Raw genomic sequence first — 8,125 nt, 5'->3', positions numbered from 1 at the left:
TTTTTCAAGCACATTATCGAGCTTTCTATATGTCTTGTTGAGCGACCATACTTTTAGTCAATCTCTCCGGATATCTTGTAATCTATACATAAACCTACATACATTTAAGGGTTATTTCTTCATGCCTCTATGTTCAAATATTTTTTATATATATTTTAACATTTTCAAAGTGACAATAGATCTATCTCTAAAACAGGATATTAATGAATTATCCAGAGAAAAGGAAACTAATACCCTCGATGATTTCTTATTAAAATATAAAAGAACAATGAGTTAATTTTTCTGAAAGCTATAACGTAAAGTTCAAAAATAGAAAAAACGGGATAGTTTATGTATTTTCAGATGCTGTAATATAATATTTTATGAAATTAAGTACATAACTCTCTCATGTACGAAAAGAAAATGACCTCCAACCAAATTTTTATTCGAAATTCAGTCCTTTTCTAAATAACCTAGCTAGTTTGCCTATACGTTTCACCACCTACCTATATAAATTTAATAATACTCAACGAAAAATCAACATTTTGCAGGTACATAACCAAAATTATAATCAACATGTACGTCAATAGGCCAAATTGAGAAAGACCCATGTGAGGATACAAAAAGGACTACTATACTTCTAAAATTGGTTTTTCCCATTTTAAGAATTTTTACATCAACCATTTAGAAAACTGAAGATTAAACCATTGAAATAGTTAAATAATATACCTTCATTATTCTGGGTGAGCTTATATTCCATACAAACACATCCCAAATTTCTACTATAAATTATATGAATTATTAATCAATCTTTTAATAAAGAATTTATCAAAAAGATACCACAATAGAATATACTCATCTGTCAAAAAGTCAAACCCAGATAACATAAATGACGCAACTTCAACCTAAAAGTTTAAATATGAGTCACCTATCTTACAAAATATTTAATTTTCTCATATCTATCGATACTGAAATTTAGACATATACATTAATATAAAAATTTTAATTCACTTTTACCAAATATTAGACATCTACAAAGAAATTAGTGATAACTTAACAGTATATGGTTTAATCAATATTCATTCACATGAAAACAATAAAATAATAATAATAATAATAATAATATTAAATATTTATGAATATTCTGATAATTGTTTGATAATATAACCTATTAGATTTGAGAATAATAGATAAAATAAATTATGTTTTGGAATTGTTAATTTGGATTAGAAGAATAGCAGTGGCAATAGGTTGTGAGAAAAAGAAGGATAGAGAGGGACACATGCAGACATGTGAGTTGCTTGTTTGTTTAGGGCGACGCAGACGAGTGGATTTGACATTGGAAGGACGAATGAGAGTGGGCCGCACTGTGGGCCCTCTTCTCTTTGAGGCTTCCTTTTCAGAGGAACCTAAATTTTCAGACATGGGGTGGGCCAAAGTACCCTGAAGGACCTTCAAAAAGGAAAATCATTCCCAAAAAGTAATACTAATAATAATAAATAAATAAAATCCATACCCAAAGGGCTAAGTGCTTGGTATTATCAAATGTTTCCCTTTTCTTTTCATTTTAACGAATTTTAGGTGAACATCACATCTTCGAAAAAAAAATTCTTGGCATAATTTTTCTGTTTGAATCGGAGTTTGAAATCAAACTTATCCAATAAATAAGATAATTCTTATGAAATTTAATGTAAATCTAATTTTTTCTTATTTGTAAAATCAGAATCATACGATTTTTATATTTTTTTAGAATTCATATATTATTTTTTAGAATTCATATATTAGTGTCTCCAAGATAAATATTGTAATTATTTATCATCTTCCTTCATTAATATATATATATATATATATATATATATATATATATATATATTATAATTAATAAATAATAGTGGAAGATATTACCAAACATATTTTTGGATTCTATTCATTTTTGTGGTCATGTTAGATTACGAATGAATGATGAGTGAAATAAATAAATTTGTCAAATGTTTAGATTTAAATTAATAAAATAAACAAAGTTAGTTATTTATAAATAAAATGAATTATACTTGATAAATTTTATTATAATATATAGATTAAATATGTTTTTTTATCATTAAATTGTAATACAAAATTGAATTTTGTTTATGTTTCAAACTTATAAAGTTTCACTCTCAAACTTTGTCCCATTTCCCAACTCATGTTCTTGGAAAACTAAACACAATAAATTGTAATCCTTTATTTTCTTAAGTTAAGAGATAAAAGAATCAAAATCTCACACGTAGATGCTTGGAGATGAGTGAGATACTTAATAAATTGATTGAAGTTTGTTTGATTAATTCAATTCTATTTGAAAATTTGATAAATGTTAATTAGGTGATAATTGATGAAAGATTCAAATGTGAATGAATTGGAAAATGAATTGTTTCTTTAATAATTTTATTCTCATTATTTAAGCACGGTCTACAACCATAAATAATCACCTTTTATTTATCGTTGATTATATTTTATGCTTTTTGCAAACACTTTCAAATTTTGATTGATTCATATTGTAATTGAATTCACTAGGACACAACTTTGGGTTAACTAACCTTATCTAAACTCATATTTTGTTGACTTTTTATGTAGTAGATGGTCTATATTCTTTCATTATTAGACGATTTATTCTTATATTTTGATTTAAAACAACAATGATTTCCTAAGTCTCTTATTGTTCTTTGTGAGTTGTGAGATATATTGTGTAAATCATTCACATTGTAAATAAAGTTATTCTTTGTGAGCTTAAATTGTTCTATCTTTGAGTATTTTTCTTTACTAGACACTTTAGTATAACTATGCAAGAAAGAGATTTGTAAAGTTCTATTCAACCTCTTTCTAAATCTGATTTCTATAATCTTATTATATAATATTTTAAAACATTTAATATTTATCTGATGACATTTTTGTTTTATAATGTTTAAAAGAGAATGCAAAGTGATAGACAAATTTAACCTTTGGGTTTAAAAAAACGTTATTTCTTAACTCTTGGATTTAAATTTCCTGAATAAAAAAATATAATTAATAGAAAATAAGCACTAATGTAACATTCAAAAATTCTAAATAAAGTAGGCTATTTAGGCATTACTTAGTAGTAGTCAGAATTCCTAACATAAGATTCTAAGTATAATTACCAGACATAAAAAATTTATATTACAAAACCGGTATTTGAAGGAAATCTCAAGGTACAAGAAAATATAAGGAATATAACCAATATAGTTTTCTAAAAAATGATATACATAATCATCTAAATTAACTATTATTTTATGTCTTTAGCGACATTCCCCAGCATCTCTGCTAGTACAACCATCTATGTCTATCTCTATTCACGTATAATTATACGATATTTTTAAAAAAAAAATAAAAAAAAAACAAAAAAGAAATACAAGAATAAGCTAATATATTTAAAGAAGAATCTCAATATAAAAACAATAATAATTTATTATAAAGATTATCAAAACATATTTTTGAAATAAAAATCAATTCTTAGCTTAGCCTTTCTCAGTTTTCTTTTACTACCACCACAATACGTATGGAGCATACAATTTCTATCAAAATCAGTTTTACTATAATCTTATTCCAATTCAACCATCACACTATATCTCTCAAGGCTTAAACAAATTCTAAAGTTATTTCGTTCAATGAACATTCTTAATAAAAACTAGTCTAAAACATAAAATAGTTAACATTAATAAAAAACTATCAACATTAATTCTTACAACTATATCAAAATAGCTAATTCAAATATAAGCTCAAATGGCTTAAACAACATATATATATATATATAGACGTTACTTCCGAAAGACAGTGTATTGAATAAACTTGTGAGACTTTACACCTATCATACTTATTTATCCAAAACTTGTATCATGAATAAACTAATATGATTCATTAAGTCATTACATGGTTAACTTTAATAGCTCCCTAAGTATGATCATCTTTCATATCATATTGTCTGTTAACTAAAGTCTCGTTCTACATTCACCACCAAGTTATTTTGTTCTATATGAGTTAAACATTAATAAAGTCAAAATACTCTCAACGTAACAAATTCCTTTCAATACACTTGGACTCACCTAGAATTAGTATTTCCTGTTAAAAATAATTAATTTGACGACTAAAGTTTCCACAATTTATTTTACATTATCAAACAATCATAATTATAATTTGTGCAAAAGAGAGAACTATTTATAAAGTATTTCTAGAACAAAAGAAATTTCTCACAGTACTGTCCCGACACCAAGTAATCACTCTACCCCTATAATTTAACTTATCCAAAGAGATAAATTGAAATGATAGAGTTTTCCAAGCTGGTCACTCCAATGGTGTTTAATCTTCACAAAGAAGATAGCTTGATCAGGTGATTAGAAGAGAAGGGAAAAGGAAATTGAGAGGATTAGGTTTTTAAAAAACAAAGGGGCATCTATTTTAAAGAGTGTAGGTTCTCACAACTACTTTCATGAAATTGTGAAAGAAGCTAGTCATCAAGAAATTAATTGATGAGTTTATTAATAACCTAATAATCACAAATTGTTGACATTCTTTCTTAAACAGTTGAATAGTGTTTTATGACATGTCCAGGTCAAGAACTAAGTTCTCGAATTACTGAGATTTGTTTAAGGGTAATCTCTTTCAGTAGATTTTATTTTGCACATATATTAAACGTATCAGGTGCAAAGTTATCAACTATGTTATAGTATGTGGTTGATCTACATTAAACATTAGTACTAATAAGTTAGTGGGTCTAATCAGTATTAGATTTGATCATATTCATTTGAATTGTGGATGAAAAAAGCTTAAAAGTAAAGATTTCATTAAACATAGTCAGTCAAATTGTTATGAATCGTCATTGAAACTGGTAAATAGTAAAAAATAAAAGAAAAATGTTCTTTTAACAATTTTTTTACGATAACTTACATAGTAGCTCGAGATTGGTCCATTTTAAATATACTAACCAATAAAACAGTGAGACATAGTCTATTGTAAAAAAGTTGTTAAAATATTGTAATACAGAATAAAAATCTTTCAATTTTGTTTTTATTCTCTACTGATACAAAGTGCTGCTTACTGCTGTACTTGAGTATAAGACAGGAGTCTTTATGAAAGCAAGAAGGAGCTAATGGCCATCTTTTCATGGCAGGATCTTTCATCTGCTAAAACTTCATTTCTTTTTGAGAGAATGAACAAGAGAGACAAAGAGTGTTGCTATAAAAAGGTGGAGAAAAAAGAGTATGAATATGATGATGAATGAACAGCATAACATTTGAACTGATATGTTCATGTACGTGGAACTTTAACAAGAATGACAGAACTAGTAACAGCTTTTTTTGGCTCCCTACCTTCCTCTTTCTTTCGTAACTTGTCTTATTACCATCGTCACTTGTCAACAAACCCTAATGAAATTTGTCATACAGCATTCAGAGGCTTTCCTTTCCATAATTTTGGACTTAATCTTCACATAATCCTTTTTGACATTATTCCCTCAAATCAGTTACTGACAACTTAAACTAAATGCCAAGAGAGGATGAACTAGGCAAATATTTTTTTTGGCTCTCTTTACCATTAACATCCCACTGAACACTCCATTCAACAGTGTTTTACTTGTGTGTGTAATAATAACAAAGAAAGTGTAAAATTATGTACATTCGTAACTTTAACTTATCATGCATGTATCTCCGTGATTCATGTCTATGCTTTTGTGGAAAAAAAGGCCTGGGAAATTCCTGGTAGATAGAACGTATCATAATTTAGACAGATCACCAAGAAAAATTATCGGTTCTAACTTTAGTGATATATATATTTCAAGAATGATTCATTAAAAAGAATAATGAAACATATCAAATTCACGTATTATATAAATATCATCTTTAATTTAAAGAACAAATGATTCTTTGATACACTTAAAATTTTTACATTTATTTGACACTATCTTTTTTTACTTTTTCTGCTTTTTTTCTTGAAAAAAATACAAAAATTTATATTTTTATGACCATTTTATTCTTGTACTGTGTCAAATGAATGTAAAAATATGTTATGTATCGTACTCTATTCTAAAACATTAAGAAAAAAATTTGACTCGATCTCCTTCTTAATATATTAGTGAACTTTTTTTTTTCTATTCAATTTGATACATTCATTTCTAACCTCAATTAAGGGTTTTTTTATCAGAAAAAATATATAAATTTAAGACTACAAGAAAAATCGATATTATTGATGGTCAAAATTCATCGACAATACATAAAATCAGTCGGTAAATTAAAATTACTGATAACTTATCTACAATTGGTAAAATCGTTGTTGATAAATTTTATAAGTAATTATCGACAGATTTTTTTGTTGATAAAATTCATAGATAAATAAAATTTTGAAATCTATCGATAATGTAAATTTATCGATAAATATATTTTCGTGGGTAATTTCAAGTTTTGTAGTGAGTATTTAGAATATTCCAACCTATTTACAAACACATTTACAGTGTACAGTTTAAATATACAACAAATTACAAAAAACGAAGATAAGACCTAAATTAATACCTAATATTTTGGTAATATACCAAAAAGCTATCTATAGAAATCTGAAAATGAGGGTACTCCATTTTCTTTTAAGATGGCTTGTTAGATAAGAGACGAGGCGTGTAGAACCAAAAAATGAAGCATGCATGCTTAATTACCCAAGAAGTTTGATAACGATATGTTTAATTACTTTATATTGTCTTACAATTTCGTAGCTTTTTGTTTGTGAAGGGTCTTGGAATTTAGTGCCAGAAATAAGGAAGGTGCGTTAACCATTATTAAACAGGTTAATCACCTTTTCTTACTTTTTCTTACTTTGAATGAATCACTTTTCATCCGTTTAAGCTTTTTAACAATGATAACAAATGAACTCGCTTATTTCTGTGAAATAAACAACATGATTCGAGCTTTTTCTCAAAGGATTGTTTATGAAAAGTATTTCTCTGTGAGAAATGCACAAATCCATAAGATCCGTTGAATAATAAGTCATTATCATTAATAGGATTTAAGTTAACTATTCTTATAAAAAGTAAACTAACACTTTAAAAGATACGTTAGAGAGTTAGACAAACTAATTTATCCAATAATAATATAATGAGAAGAATAATCCAAAAGTGTTACACAATTTACTTCAAATTTATTGATATTTTAAACAATTATTCATCAGTCTTTTAACTACTCTTCCAACTTTGACATAATCTTATATAGTTATATCTAATTTTATATGTAAATTTTTTTTATAGCAAAAAGGGTTTGCTTAGCAGAAATTGAAAAAGAAAGTGAAAAAGATTATATATTCAACTTTTCCCAAAAACATTTGAGTAATATAAAGTTGGTTTGAAATTTTTAAAAGAAATGATCGGAGTTCAACTCTTCAATAACAAAATATTAACTATTTGTTAATGAAAAAAATAACGTAATCTTATAACTATATACAGTTTTTTTTTACAAATTGAATAATTTTATAGATCATTTATTAATCTATATATATAATGCACACACAATTATTGATGGTTTTTAAGTTCAAAATATTATTAATTATTGTTTCAAATGTATTCCTGTACAATACAAATTAATTTATAACATGTGATAAGATATTAATAAAGAGATTTCAGCTCAAATACAATATAGGTTGCTCAATTCCTAAGTTGTTTATTATTTTATCTTTATTTCGTGTCTATGATTCTTAGTGTAAACCCCCATCTTAGCGTATTTTCTAAAAGGATGTAGTGGAAGGTTGTACTTGGAGTAATTTGAATATTTAAATATCAACTAATTGATTTATATCTTTATTTGTAACATTATTTTTCTCTTTTTTTTTAAATATATTATAAGAAAATTCTTAAAGAATAACTAATTTTAATGATAAAAATCATTAATGAGTAACCAGTTTATAATAAAAAATTATTAATAAATAAAATAGTTTTTTTATGAATATAAAATAATAATTAATTTTTAAATTGATAATTAAAATAATTTTTATTTTGCCTTTAAATTAGTTATTAACATTAGTTACTAAAATTCTAAAATTTTAGTTATTAAAGAAAATAATTTTTAATTAAGAAATTAATATATAAATTAATCTATAAATATTTTTTTATCATTAATCATTATTT

This window comes from Vigna umbellata, chromosome 3 (assembly GCF_029865625.1).
Source record: "Vigna umbellata cultivar VRB3 chromosome 3, Vumbellata_1.0, whole genome shotgun sequence".
Taxonomy (NCBI): Eukaryota; Viridiplantae; Streptophyta; class Magnoliopsida; order Fabales; family Fabaceae; genus Vigna; species Vigna umbellata.
The sequence above is the reverse complement of the archived record's forward strand: the minus strand, read 5'-3'. Positions refer to the sequence as shown.